At 44.8% G+C, this 14,808-nt stretch overlaps 7 non-coding genes across 7 annotated transcripts; all 7 read left to right on the forward strand.

Moving 5' to 3' along the window:
- The first annotated feature begins 688 nt into the window (after window positions 1–688).
- LOC141149280 (U2 spliceosomal RNA) lies at window positions 689–879 on the forward strand. Its single transcript, XR_012245584.1, has one exon. It is a non-coding gene; the product is annotated as a U2 spliceosomal RNA (small nuclear RNA).
- A 1,115-nt stretch (window positions 880–1,994) lies between these two features.
- Window positions 1,995–2,185, forward strand: LOC141149282 (U2 spliceosomal RNA). Its single transcript, XR_012245585.1, has one exon. It is a non-coding gene; the product is annotated as a U2 spliceosomal RNA (small nuclear RNA).
- A 1,115-nt stretch (window positions 2,186–3,300) lies between these two features.
- Window positions 3,301–3,491, forward strand: LOC141274365 (U2 spliceosomal RNA). Its single transcript, XR_012322645.1, has one exon. It is a non-coding gene; the product is annotated as a U2 spliceosomal RNA (small nuclear RNA).
- A 1,115-nt stretch (window positions 3,492–4,606) lies between these two features.
- Window positions 4,607–4,797, forward strand: LOC141150084 (U2 spliceosomal RNA). The gene has a single exon (XR_012246354.1). It is a non-coding gene; the product is annotated as a U2 spliceosomal RNA (small nuclear RNA).
- A 1,115-nt stretch (window positions 4,798–5,912) lies between these two features.
- LOC141150118 (U2 spliceosomal RNA) lies at window positions 5,913–6,103 on the forward strand. The gene has a single exon (XR_012246388.1). It is a non-coding gene; the product is annotated as a U2 spliceosomal RNA (small nuclear RNA).
- Window positions 6,104–7,211: 1,108 nt separating this feature from the next.
- Window positions 7,212–7,402, forward strand: LOC141149474 (U2 spliceosomal RNA). Its single transcript, XR_012245769.1, has one exon. It is a non-coding gene; the product is annotated as a U2 spliceosomal RNA (small nuclear RNA).
- Window positions 7,403–8,516: 1,114 nt separating this feature from the next.
- Window positions 8,517–8,707, forward strand: LOC141149283 (U2 spliceosomal RNA). The gene has a single exon (XR_012245586.1). It is a non-coding gene; the product is annotated as a U2 spliceosomal RNA (small nuclear RNA).
- The last annotated feature ends 6,101 nt before the right edge of the window (window positions 8,708–14,808 follow it).

Consider the following 14,808-nt stretch of genomic DNA (forward strand, 5'->3'; position numbering starts at 1 on the left):
CGCTGGTTACTCTGCTGCGCTTAAAATTTCTTTTTTGGTTTGCTACAATGCCTTTTCTGAAACGTTGTCTCCTTCTGCTGGAACACTGACTTCTTTCATTTAATGCCTGCAGACTATAAAAGAGAACCCAACCCAAAAAGTTTGGTTGATTAGTCTGTGGCATTCTGTTAAACTGTTGCTTATGGCGGTCTCTGTGAGCTTCTCAGCGACATTCAGCCAGCCAGGTATCCTGCCTGCAGTAGATGGAATGTGGCAATGGAACGCTGGCTGCGCGTGTCATAATAGGCTCTGAGCCTTTATATACCTGTGCACAGCAGCAGCCACCTTCAGTCTGCTGCTGGACAGCCAGCAGCAGCAGCAGCAGGAGAGGTATGTAATCAGGAGCCCTCCTGCTAAGGGTAGACAGCTGCTCGTTCCACCCCACCCCCCGCCTTAATTGGTTCTCCTCCCTTCCAACGGTGTTGAGGCGGGTGGGAACAGCAGGGGGTGAAGGTGCTGTGTTTAAAGAGGTGGAGTTATGCAGATCTAAAACGCGTGGATTGCAGCAGCAGCAAGCCGAAAAGTGCAGGCATGTAAGGGATCTAGAGGTTGACAACATGTCTTCTTAACGGGAGTCCAGGAGCTCATCTCCACAAATGGACTTTTCAGGATCCTTGGGTGGCTCCGTAGTTTGAAACCAATTCTGGTTATCGCTTCTCGGCCTTTTGGCTAAGATCAAGTGTAGTATCTGTTCTTATCAGTTTAATATCTGATACGTCCCCTATCTGGGGACCATATATTAAATGGATTTTTAGAACAGGGAGATGGAAAAAGAGCTTGCTCTGTCCACTCCACGCATTGACCTGGTATTGCAGTATCTCCAGGACCGGTGCACCCCTTCTTTAATGCAGTTTCTAAAATCAGAAAGAATTGAATTCAATGTTTTTTGTTCATTTTGCTTGTTTGTCGGATTTTGGGATGGACTCTTTGGCTTTGCTTTTCTTCTCCTCATTGGATTTTTCATGTTCAAAGTTGCAGAAGCCAGATTACAAGCTCATTTTGGTTCAACTTCAGCAACTGTGCATTGCATTGCCATGTAATGTGATGCAATGCTATCTTTCTAGCTCTCCCTTTTTACTTCCTTTTGGATAAACAGACATATTAGGCAAGCATTTTGGAGCTTTCACCTAAATAACTACAGGTGGTGAGATAAGCTGCACAATATAATTGACCTTTCAGTATATTGTTGCACACACACCATCTATTTAGCAAATGCCCTTGTTATCAACAGCAGCCTTTTAAACTCACCTGAGCTAACAGGTATGTGCGCTGGTTACTCTGCTGCGCTTAAAATTTCTTTTTTGGTTTGCTACAATGCCTTTTCTGAAACGTTGTCTCCTTCTGCTGGAACACTGACTTCTTTCATTTAATGCCTGCAGACTATAAAAGAGAACCCAACCCAAAAAGTTTGGTTGATTAGTCTGTGGCATTCTGTTAAACTGTTGCTTATGGCGGTCTCTGTGAGCTTCTCAGCGACATTCAGCCAGCCAGGTATCCTGCCTGCAGTAGATGGAATGTGGCAATGGAACGCTGGCTGCGCGTGTCATAATAGGCTCTGAGCCTTTATATACCTGTGCACAGCAGCAGCCACCTTCAGTCTGCTGCTGGACAGCCAGCAGCAGCAGCAGCAGGAGAGGTATGTAATCAGGAGCCCTCCTGCTAAGGGTAGACAGCTGCTCGTTCCACCCCACCCCCCGCCTTAATTGGTTCTCCTCCCTTCCAACGGTGTTGAGGCGGGTGGGAACAGCAGGGGGTGAAGGTGCTGTGTTTAAAGAGGTGGAGTTATGCAGATCTAAAACGCGTGGATTGCAGCAGCAGCAAGCCGAAAAGTGCAGGCATGTAAGGGATCTAGAGGTTGACAACATGTCTTCTTAACGGGAGTCCAGGAGCTCATCTCCACAAATGGACTTTTCAGGATCCTTGGGTGGCTCCGTAGTTTGAAACCAATTCTGGTTATCGCTTCTCGGCCTTTTGGCTAAGATCAAGTGTAGTATCTGTTCTTATCAGTTTAATATCTGATACGTCCCCTATCTGGGGACCATATATTAAATGGATTTTTAGAACAGGGAGATGGAAAAAGAGCTTGCTCTGTCCACTCCACGCATTGACCTGGTATTGCAGTATCTCCAGGACCGGTGCACCCCTTCTTTAATGCAGTTTCTAAAATCAGAAAGAATTGAATTCAATGTTTTTTGTTCATTTTGCTTGTTTGTCGGATTTTGGGATGGACTCTTTGGCTTTGCTTTTCTTCTCCTCATTGGATTTTTCATGTTCAAACTTGCAGAAGCCAGATTACAAGCTCATTTTGGTTCAACTTCAGCAACTGTGCATTGCATTGCCATGTAATGTGATGCAATGCTATCTTTCTAGCTCTCCCTTTTTACTTCCTTTTGGATAAACAGACATATTAGGCAAGCATTTTGGAGCTTTCACCTAAATAACTACAGGTGGTGAGATAAGCTGCACAATATAATTGACCTTTCAGTATATTGTTGCACACACACCATCTATTTAGCAAATGCCCTTGTTATCAACAGCAGCCTTTTAAACACACCTGTGCTAACAGGTATGTGCGCTGGTTACTCTGCTGCGCTTAAAATTTCTTTTTTGGTTTGCTACAATGCCTTTTCTGAAACGTTGTCTCCTTCTGCTGGAACACTGACTTCTTTCATTTAATGCCTGCAGACTATAAAAGAGAACCCAACCCAAAAAGTTTGGTTGATTAGTCTGTGGCATTCTGTTAAACTGTTGCTTATGGCGGTCTCTGTGAGCTTCTCAGCGACATTCAGCCAGCCAGGTATCCTGCCTGCAGTAGATGGAATGTGGCAATGGAACGCTGGCTGCGCGTGTCATAATAGGCTCTGAGCCTTTATATACCTGTGCACAGCAGCAGCCACCTTCAGTCTGCTGCTGGACAGCCAGCAGCAGCAGCAGCAGGAGAGGTATGTAATCAGGAGCCCTCCTGCTAAGGGTAGACAGCTGCTCGTTCCACCCCACCCCCCGCCTTAATTGGTTCTCCTCCCTTCCAACGGTGTTGAGGCGGGTGGGAACAGCAGGGGGTGAAGGTGCTGTGTTTAAAGAGGTGGAGTTATGCAGATCTAAAACGCGTGGATTGCAGCAGCAGCAAGCCGAAAAGTGCAGGCATGTAAGGGATCTAGAGGTTGACAACATGTCTTCTTAACGGGAGTCCAGGAGCTCATCTCCACAAATGGACTTTTCAGGATCCTTGGGTGGCTCCGTAGTTTGAAACCAATTCTGGTTATCGCTTCTCGGCCTTTTGGCTAAGATCAAGTGTAGTATCTGTTCTTATCAGTTTAATATCTGATACGTCCCCTATCTGGGGACCATATATTAAATGGATTTTTAGAACAAGGAGATGGAAAAAGAGCTTGCTCTGTCCACTCCACGCATTGACCTGGTATTGCAGTATCTCCAGGACCGGTGCACCCCTTCTTTAATGCAGTTTCTAAAATCAGAAAGAATTGAATTCAATGTTTTTTGTTCATTTTGCTTGTTTGTCGGATTTTGGGATGGACTCTTTGGCTTTGCTTTTCTTCTCCTCATTGGATTTTTCATGTTCAAACTTGCAGAAGCCAGATTACAAGCTCATTTTGGTTCAACTTCAGCAACTGTGCATTGCATTGCCATGTAATGTGATGCAATGCTATCTTTCTAGCTCTCCCTTTTTACTTCCTTTTGGATAAACAGACATATTAGGCAAGCATTTTGGAGCTTTCACCTAAATAACTACAGGTGGTGAGATAAGCTGCACAATATAATTGACCTTTCAGTATATTGTTGCACACACACCATCTATTTAGCAAATGCCCTTGTTATCAACAGCAGCCTTTTAAACTCACCTGAGCTAACAGGTATGTGCGCTGGTTACTCTGCTGCGCTTAAAATTTCTTTTTTGGTTTGCTACAATGCCTTTTCTGAAACGTTGTCTCCTTCTGCTGGAACACTGACTTCTTTCATTTAATGCCTGCAGACTATAAAAGAGAACCCAACCCAAAAAGTTTGGTTGATTAGTCTGTGGCATTCTGTTAAACTGTTGCTTATGGCGGTCTCTGTGAGCTTCTCAGCGACATTCAGCCAGCCAGGTATCCTGCCTGCAGTAGATGGAATGTGGCAATGGAACGCTGGCTGCGCGTGTCATAATAGGCTCTGAGCCTTTATATACCTGTGCACAGCAGCAGCCACCTTCAGTCTGCTGCTGGACAGCCAGCAGCAGCAGCAGCAGGAGAGGTATGTAATCAGGAGCCCTCCTGCTAAGGGTAGACAGCTGCTCGTTCCACCCCACCCCCCGCCTTAATTGGTTCTCCTCCCTTCCAACGGTGTTGAGGCGGGTGGGAACAGAAGGGGGTGAAGGTGCTGTGTTTAAAGAGGTGGAGTTATGCAGATCTAAAACGCGTGGATTGCAGCAGCAGCAAGCCGAAAAGTGCAGGCATGTAAGGGATCTAGAGGTTGACAACATGTCTTCTTAACGGGAGTCCAGGAGCTCATCTCCACAAATGGACTTTTCAGGATCCTTGGGTGGCTCCGTAGTTTGAAACCAATTCTGGTTATCGCTTCTCGGTCTTTTGGCTAAGATCAAGTGTAGTACCTGTTCTTATCAGTTTAATATCTGATACGTCCCCTATCTGGGGACCATATATTAAATGGATTTTTAGAACAGGGAGATGGAAAAAGAGCTTGCTCTGTCCACTCCACGCATTGACCTGGTATTGCAGTATCTCCAGGACCGGTGCACCCCTTCTTTAATGCAGTTTCTAAAATCAGAAGGAATTGAATTCAATGTTTTTTGTTCATTTTGCTTGTTTGTCGGATTTTGGGATGGACTCTTTGGCTTTGCTTTTCTTCTCCTCATTGGATTTTTCATGTTCAAAGTTGCAGAAGCCAGATTACAAGCTCATTTTGGTTCAACTTCAGCAACTGTGCATTGCATTGCCATGTAATGTGATGCAATGCTATCTTTCTAGCTCTCCCTTTTTACTTCCTTTTGGATAAACAGACATATTAGGCAAGCATTTTGGAGCTTTCACCTAAATAACTACAGGTGGTGAGATAAGCTGCACAATATAATTGACCTTTCAGTATATTGTTGCACACACACCATCTATTTAGCAAATGCCCTTGTTATCAACAGCAGCCTTTTAAACTCACCTGAGCTAACAGGTATGTGCGCTGGTTACTCTGCTGCGCTTAAAATTTCTTTTTTGGTTTGCTACAATGCCTTTTCTGAAACGTTGTCTCCTTCTGCTGGAACACTGACTTCTTTCATTTAATGCCTGCAGACTATAAAAGAGAACCCAACCCAAAAAGTTTGGTTGATTAGTCTGTGGCATTCTGTTAAACTGTTGCTTATGGCGGTCTCTGTGAGCTTCTCAGCGACATTCAGCCAGCCAGGTATCCTGCCTGCAGTAGATGGAATGTGGCAATGGAACGCTGGCTGCACGTGTCATAATAGGCTCTGAGCCTTTATATACCTGTGCACAGCAGCAGCCACCTTCAGTCTGCTGCTGGACAGCCAGCAGCAGCAGCAGCAGGAGAGGTATGTAATCAGGAGCCCTCCTGCTAAGGGTAGACAGCTGCTCGTTCCACCCCACCCCCCGCCTTAATTGGTTCTCCTCCCTTCCAACGGTGTTGAGGCGGGTGGGAACAGCAGGGGGTGAAGGTGCTGTGTTTAAAGAGGTGGAGTTATGCAGATCTAAAACGCGTGGATTGCAGCAGCAGCAAGCCGAAAAGTGCAGGCATGTAAGGGATCTAGAGGTTGACAACATGTCTTCTTAACGGGAGTCCAGGAGCTCATCTCCACAAATGGACTTTTCAGGATCCTTGGGTGGCTCCGTAGTTTGAAACCAATTCTGGTTATCGCTTCTCGGCCTTTTGGCTAAGATCAAGTGTAGTATCAATTCTTATCAGTTTAATATCTGATACGTCCCCTATCTGGGGACCATATATTAAATGGATTTTTAGAACAGGGAGATGGAAAAAGAGCTTGCTCTGTCCACTCCACGCATTGACCTGGTATTGCAGTATCTCCAGGACCGGTGCACCCCTTCTTTAATGCAGTTTCTAAAATCAGAAAGAATTGAATTCAATGTTTTTTGTTCATTTTGCTTGTTTGTCGGATTTTGGGATGGACTCTTTGGCTTTGCTTTTCTTCTCCTCATTGGATTTTTCATGTTCAAAGTTGCAGAAGCCAGATTACAAGCACATTTTGGTTCAACTTCAGCAACTGTGCATTGCATTGCCATGTAATGTGATGCAATGCTATCTTTCTAGCTCTCCCTTTTTACTTCCTTTTGGATAAACAGACATATTAGGCAAGCATTTTGGAGCTTTCACCTAAATATCTACAGGTGGTGAGATAAGCTGCACAATATAATTGACCTTTCAGTATATTGTTGCACACACACCATCTATTTAGCAAATGCCCTTGTTATCAACAGCAGCCTTTTAAACTCACCTGAGCTAACAGGTATGTGCGCTGGTTACTCTGCTGCGCTTAAAATTTCTTTTTTGGTTTGCTACAATGCCTTTTCTGAAACGTTGTCTCCTTCTGCTGGAACACTGACTTCTTTCATTTAATGCCTGCAGACTATAAAAGAGAACCCAACCCAAAAAGTTTGGTTGATTAGTCTGTGGCATTCTGTTAAACTGTTGCTTATGGCGGTCTCTGTGAGCTTCTCAGCGACATTCAGCCAGCCAGGTATCCTGCCTGCAGTAGATGGAATGTGGCAATGGAACGCTGCTGCGCGTGTCATAATAGGCTCTGAGCCTTTATATACCTGTGCACAGCAGCAGCCACCTTCAGTCTGCTGCTGGACAGCCAGCAGCAGCAGGAGAGGTATGTAATCAGGAGCCCTCCTGCTAAGGGTAGACAGCTGCTCGTTCCACCCCACCCCCCGCCTTAATTGGTTCTCCTCCCTTCCAACGGTGTTGAGGCGGGTGGGAACAGCAGGGGGTGAAGGTGCTGTGTTTAAAGAGGTGGAGTTATGCAGATCTAAAACGCGTGGATTGCAGCAGCAGCAAGCCGAAAAGTGCAGGCATGTAAGGGATCTAGAGGTTGACAACATGTCTTCTTAACGGGAGTCCAGGAGCTCATCTCCACAAATGGACTTTTCAGGATCCTTGGGTGGCTCCGTAGTTTGAAACCAATTCTGGTTATTGCTTCTCGGCCTTTTGGCTAAGATCAAGTGTAGTATCTGTTCTTATCAGTTTAATATCTGATACGTCCCCTATCTGGGGACCATATATTAAATGGATTTTTAGAACAGGGAGATGGAAAAAGAGCTTGCTCTGTCCACTCCACGCATTGACCTGGTATTGCAGTATCTCCAGGACCGGTGCACCCCTTCTTTAATGCAGTTTCTAAAATCAGAAAGAATTGAATTCAATGTTTTTTGTTCATTTTGCTTGTTTGTCGGATTTTGGGATGGACTCTTTGGCTTTGCTTTTCTTCTCCTCATTGGATTTTTCATGTTCAAAGTTGCAGAAGCCAGATTACAAGCTCATTTTGGTTCAACTTCAGCAACTGTGCATTGCATTGCCATGTAATGTGATGCAATGCTATCTTTCTAGCTCTCCCTTTTTACTTCCTTTTGGATAAACAGACATATTAGGCAAGCATTTTGGAGCTTTCACCTAAATAACTACAGGTGGTGAGATAAGCTGCACAATATAATTGACCTTTCAGTATATTGTTGCACACACACCATCTATTTAGCAAATGCCCTTGTTATCAACAGCAGCCTTTTAAACTCACCTGAGCTAACAGGTATGTGCGCTGGTTACTCTGCTGCGCTTAAAATTTCTTTTTTGGTTTGCTACAATGCCTTTTCTGAAACGTTGTCTCCTTCTGCTGGAACACTGACTTCTTTCATTTAATGCCTGCAGACTATAAAGGAGAACCCAACCCAAAAAGTTTGGTTGATTAGTCTGTGGCATTCTGTTAAACTGTTGCTTATGGCGGTCTCTGTGAGCTTCTCAGCGACATTCAGCCAGCCAGGTATCCTGCCTGCAGTAGATGGAATGTGGCAATGGAACGCTGCTGCGCGTGTCATAATAGGCTCTGAGCCTTTATATACCTGTGCACAGCAGCAGCCACCTTCAGTCTGCTGCTGGACAGCCAGCAGCAGCAGCAGCAGGAGAGGTATGTAATCAGGAGCCCTCCTGCTAAGGGTAGACAGCTGCTCGTTCCACCCCACCCCCCGCCTTAATTGGTTCTCCTCCCTTCCAACGGTGTTGAGGCGGGTGGGAACAGCAGGGGGTGAAGGTGCTGTGTTTAAAGAGGTGGAGTTAGGCAGATCTAAAACGCGTGGATTGCAGCAGCAGCAAGCCGAAAAGTGCAGGCATGTAAGGGATCTAGAGGTTGACAACATGTCTTCTTAACGGGAGTCCAGGAGCTCATCTCCACAAATGGACTTTTCAGGATCCTTGGGTGGCTCCGTAGTTTGAAACCAATTCTGGTTATCGCTTCTCGGCCTTTTGGCTAAGATCAAGTGTAGTATCTGTTCTTATCAGTTTAATATCTGATACGTCCCCTATCTGGGGACCATATATTAAATGGATTTTTAGAACAGGGAGATGGAAAAAGAGCTTGCTCTGTCCACTCCACGCATTGACCTGGTATTGCAGTATCTCCAGGACCGGTGCACCCCTTCTTTAATGCAGTTTCTAAAATCAGAAAGATTTGAATTCAATGTTTTTTGTTCATTTTGCTTGTTTGTCGGATTTTGGGATGGACTCTTTGGCTTTGCTTTTCTTCTCCTCATTGGATTTTTCATGTTCAAAGTTGCAGAAGCCAGATTACAAGCTCATTTTGGTTCAACTTCAGCAACTGTGCATTGCATTGCCATGTAATGTGATGCAATGCTATCTTTCTAGCTCTCCCTTTTTACTTCCTTTTGGATAAACAGACATATTAGGCAAGCATTTTGGAGCTTTCACCTAAATAACTACAGGTGGTGAGATAAGCTGCACAATATAATTGACCTTTCAGTATATTGTTGCACACACACCATCTATTTAGCAAATGCCCTTGTTATCAACAGCAGCCTTTTAAACTCACCTGAGCTAACAGGTATGTGCGTTGGTTACTCTGCTGCGCTTAAAATTTCTTTTTTGGTTTGCTACAATGCCTTTTCTGAAACGTTGTCTCCTTCTGCTGGAACACTGACTTCTTTCATTTAATGCCTGCAGACTATAAAAGAGAACCCAACCCAAAAAGTTTGGTTGATTAGTCTGTGGCATTCTGTTAAACTGTTGCTTATGGCGGTCTCTGTGAGCTTCTCAGCGACATTCAGCCAGCCAGGTATCCTGCCTGCAGTAGATGGAATGTGGCAATGGAACGCTGGCTGCGCGTGTCATAATAGGCTCTGAGCCTTTATATACCTGTGCACAGCAGCAGCCACCTTCAGTCTGCTGCTGGACAGCCAGCAGCAGCAGCAGCAGGAGAGGTATGTAATCAGGAGCCCTCCTGCTAAGGGTAGACAGCTGCTCGTTCCACCCCACCCCCCGCCTTAATTGGTTCTCCTCCCTTCCAACGGTGTTGAGGCGGGTGGGAACAGCAGGGGGTGAAGGTGCTGTGTTTAAAGAGGTGGAGTTATGCAGATCTAAAACGCGTGGATTGCAGCAGCAGCAAGCCGAAAAGTGCAGGCATGTAAGGGATCTAGAGGTTGACAACATGTCTTCTTAACGGGAGTCCAGGAGCTCATCTCCACAAATGGACTTTTCAGGATCCTTGGGTGGCTCCGTAGTTTGAAACCAATTCTGGTTATCGCTTCTCGGCCTTTTGGCTGAGATCAGGTGCAGTGATCTAACGGTTGCTGCCTTGGTCTTGGCTGAGAGGTGCCCGGGGTACCCGGCTCCTTGGCCTGGGGGCATCGTCTCACCTTTTGGTGGGACTTCACCCCCCTGCTGCTATTAGGGAGCTGGCTTAGTCCCCGGGCAACAAGTTGCGATCCCCAGGCGAAAGGCCGAGCCCGTGGTGACGGTAAGCCTTTGCCACTTTGGTGAGATGCCTTGTTCATTTCAATTTTCCACTGGCTCCGGCCAGATCAGGAACTCGGTGCGTATCGAGGTTCCAGCAAACCACGTCGGATATGACAACCCCCGTGAGTTCTATGTACAGATTTTGAGAGATCTGTTGAACGTGAAAGATCATGATGTTTACTGCCTGCAGGAGAAGGGGCAGAGTACATATATTCTCACGTTCTCGACCAAGGTTGCCTGCCAGCACTTTTACGAATGCGTTAAGGGCCACCGTAACAGCAAGCTGTTGGACGGAGTGATTTTTACGGGTCTCTATGGCGGAGTTGACGTTCCCCTTGTGGTATACATGTTTAACCCCCATGTGTCCACAGATGATATTGAGCTTTTTCTGAGCAGATATTGTACATCTGTCAGATTTACGGGGAACGTCAAAGGTCGGAGTGGTTTCTGGAATGGGAAACGACGCTTTATGGTACGCTTCAGACTTGACCCTGGGGGTGTAGAAGGCCTTATGCACCCCCCCTCCACAGTGGTGCTGGGAAGAGACCATGGCTACCTCTTCTATGATGGACAACCATTCAGGTGTCGTAGGTGTGGTGACCTTGGTCACATACAGAGCGATTGTAAGAACGAGCGGATGAGTCAGTGCCACAACTGTGGACAATGGGGTCATGCCTCAAAGGACTGTAAGAACAGTAAGACCTGCAGTGGGTGCGGAATGTCTACTCACCTGTTCAGTAATTGTCCGATGCGGACAAGGTCTCGTGGTGGCTCTCGGGCGCCTGCGGCTAGTTCCGCAGGAGTTCCTGCTGATGCCAGCAGGGTCAGCCCGGGTGACCCCAGAAAAAGCTTTGTGGACATTACTAAAGGTCAAAAACAGTCTGACTCAGTCGATGCTCTGTCGGTACCTTTGCGGAAAAACCCGGCCTCTGTAGCCGAGGTCACGCCTTTGCCTACTCCTGCAGGGGTCCAGGTTTCACCTGGTGGGGAGATGGCACCTTCTCAGAGTGGAAATGAGAGGGAACCAAAAAAGAGGCGAAAATCTGGAGCTGTTGGTACCAATCCAGATGTCCATCCAGATACCCCTGCTGATGCCAGCACAGATGTTGGACCAGATGTCTGCCCTGATGCCAGTCCAGACGGATGCCCTGATGCCAATCCAGATGGATGCCCTGATGCCAATCCAGACGGATGCCCTGATGCCAATCCAGATGGATGTCCTGATGCCAACCCAGATGGATGCCCTGATGCCAGTCCAGATGGATGTCCTGATGCCAGTCCAGATGGATGTCCTGGAACCATTCCTGATGGATGTCCTGTTGCCTGCCTGGATGATAGAGGTCGTGCAGTGGTTGGTGAACCTGTTGCTGGTCCTGATGGTCATCCTGCTCCGGAGATGATGTCCCTTGGTGCTCCTGGAGGGTCTGCGGGTATTCCACCTGCTGCAGTGCCTGGTGAGGATCGGGTGGATTCGGAGGATCGGATGGATCTCAGCGCCAGTGGTAAGAGAAGTCGTGAAGAGGCGCAGGAGGAGCATAACCTGCCTCAGATGTCCCGTAAAGTCTTTCTATCTAGTGCTGCAAAAATTCTCAGCCCAGAGGGGACTAACTTAATTGAGGATTTCACGGACTCAGATGAAACGGACAGTTTACGAACTGTGTCATCCCTTCCTTCACCTTCTCTGTCACAAATTATTGATTCAGATTCAGAGTATAATGAATCAATAAAAAACACCTAACATGGCAGAAATCCGTGTTGCCTCACTAAATGTGAGAAGCCTAAAGAGCCCTGTTAGACGGGCTGCTTTGTTTGCTTGGTTAATGACTCTGAACTTTGACATTTTTTTCCTGCAAGAATGCGGTATTGATCACGATTTGTCATACCCCAACTTAAAAATGGACTGGTCAGCAGGACCCTCTATTTGGTCAGGGTCCAATGAAAATAAAGCTGCCGGGGTTGGGATTTTATTCAAATGTCAAAATGTTAATGTTTTATCCATCACTGAAATAGTTCCAGGTCGTGCCTTATCAACTCATGTTATTTTAAATGGTTTTACCTGTCGTCTTATTAATGTTTATGCATCCCCAGAGAAAAATGAGCGTGCTTCCCTTTTTAATGTCATCCCTTTGTTTTTATCAGGTCCGTCCCCTGTGATAGTGGGAGGGGATTTTAACTGTGTCATGTTGGGGGAGGGGAGGAGTGGAGGTGATACTAATGGAAGAACAGACAAAACATCCAGTCTGTTAAAACATTTGACAACGGACCTCAAATTATTAGATGCTTGGAGAAAGTCCTACCCTACTGACCCTGGGCATACATGGAGGGGTAGAGGGATGTCATCTCGTATTGATTTTATTTTTTCCTCTTCTGATGTTTTTAAACCTAGGAATGCTGGTCTAATAGAAAATATTTTTTCTGATCATGTATTACTATACAATGTATTGCAAACTCCACAGGAAGCAAAAGTTGGAAAAGGTATGTGGAAATTGAATGTGCTCTTATTAGAAGACGAACTGGTAAGGGCGGAGTTTTATGCAAAGTATGAGAGTTGGAGAAGACGGAAACACCCAAATCAGAGTATGTTGGGGTGGTGGGAGTGTGTTAAAACCCGTATTAAAGAATTTTTTATTAAAATTGGTAAAAGGAAGGCACGTGAAAAAAGGAAATGTTTTAAAGATTTTAATGTCAGGATGCAAACTCTCCTTAAGCTTAAGGGGTGGGGAGTACCTGGTGTGGATGATGAGATTGCCAAGATCCAGACAGAAATCCAAAAATTCCTGGAACAAAAGGGTAAAGAAATTATATTTAATACCCGTGTGAAATATTTGGAAGAGGGTGAGACCTGCTCAAGGTTTTTCTTTAAAAAAATGAGTGACAAAAAATAAGTGATTACTGAGCTAGAAGGACAATCTTCCACTGAGGGCATTTTAGAGCATACTGCTAATTTTTATAGAGATCTTTTTAGTATTAAAAATGTTGATGAACCTGCTTTTACAGAGAATCTTAATGTTTTATCCCAGTTTTTAAATAAAGATGACCAGATTTTTTTAGCTAAAGAACTTTTGCCCAGTGAAATTGAAGAGACCCTTAAGAGTTTTAATAAAGGTAAGGCTCCTGGATCAGATGGCCTTCCTATTGAATTTTATCTTTGCTTTTGGGATCTAATTAAGGAGGATTTTATACAAGTAGTTTGTGAAGCCTCTAAGGCTGATTTATTACCATATTCATGGCGTAAAAGTATGATTACATTAATTTTTAAGAAAGGTGATAAATCAAAGTTGGAGAATTGGAGGCCTATTTCACTATTAAATACAGACTACAAGATTTTAGCTAAAGTTGTTGCTGGTCGTCTTAAAGCAGTTATTTAAAATGTAATTCATCCAGATCAGGTGTGTGGTGTCCCCGGGAGATCAATCTGGGAGCATCTAAACCTAATTCGTGATCTTATCTGGTTTCAAAAAGATAGAAAACAGCCACTAGCTATTTTATCTTTGGATTTTATGAAAGCGTTTGATAGGGTCTCCCACTTTTATCTTTTTAAAGTTATGGGAAAGATGGGGTTCCCTGATTCTTTTATTCAGAAAATTGCGCTTTTATACAAACAGTCATCTGCCCGGATTTTAGTCAATGGTTTTTTAACTAGAGAGGTGGAGCTTCTTTCCGGTGTTAAACAAGGTTGCCCCATGTCCCCACTTTTATTTGTCTGCTCCATTGAGCCACTGTTGTGCCTGCTGCGTCGGGACAAGGTGGTTAGGGGCATTTTTATTCCGGGTGGGGGTGGACAACAAGTTAAAGCCAATGGATATATGGATGACATATCTGTATATGGCACTAGCTCAGCATCTATTAACAGAGCAATTCTAATTACTGAAATTTTTAGTGCTGGGTCTGGGTTTAAGTTGAATATAAATAAATGTGACTGTATGATTATGGGTCAATGGGAGTCAGATCCGCCTAGGGTTCCCACACAAACAGTAGGAATCAAGATCCTGGGTGTCTTGTTTAATCCTGCTAATGATGGTATTGAAAACTGGGATTTGGTTTTGAATAAATTAAATCAGAAGATCTCTTTATGGCAAACTCGAAAACTAACAATGGAGGGCAAGATTCTTGTAATTAAAATGGTTTTGCTTCCTATCATTTTGTATGCCGCTATGGTTTTTCCCCCTAATTCTCTGTATCTTAAAAGACTTATGAAGCCCATGTTTTATTTTCTGTGGGGATCCAAAATGGAGAAATTGAGGAGGGAGGTGATATGTAAAAGCAAGAAAAATGGGGGTAAAGGGTTCCCTGATTTAAAATTGTTTTTATTTATCAAGTTTTTTGTATTTTGGTGCAAAAGCTTGAATAATGTTGGGGCTTTCTCTTGTTTTCTTAGATATACAACTGGGTTTCTTTTCCGAAAGTTGAACTTCAGTATGACTGTTAATTGTCCTTTTCTCTTATCTCCCCCTAAGCATTACAAGATCTTGGAGAAGGTCATTTCAGAATATGATCTGACCCAAGTTGATCGTCAGCTTTTATTTGATCAACGTAAGTTAACAGTTATTTGTAAGGGACATGAGGAGATGGAGGATGTGTCTAATTTTTCCATCTCCAGGTGCCGCCTGGTGTGGAACAACGTGGCCTGTCCTGCACTTAGCAACTCACAAAAGGATTTAGCTTGGCAGGTTGTTCACCAATGTCTCCCTACGAGAGCTTTTCAGCATCATAGGGGGCTGGTGGCTAGTGCTAGATGTCCCAGAGAAAGATGCGCCCCAAACGAGTCAG

Source organism: Phyllobates terribilis, unplaced genomic scaffold (assembly GCF_046119375.1).
Source record: "Phyllobates terribilis strain yellow unplaced genomic scaffold, ASM4611937v1 Scaffold_5__5_contigs__length_657084704, whole genome shotgun sequence".
Taxonomy (NCBI): Eukaryota; Metazoa; Chordata; class Amphibia; order Anura; family Dendrobatidae; genus Phyllobates; species Phyllobates terribilis.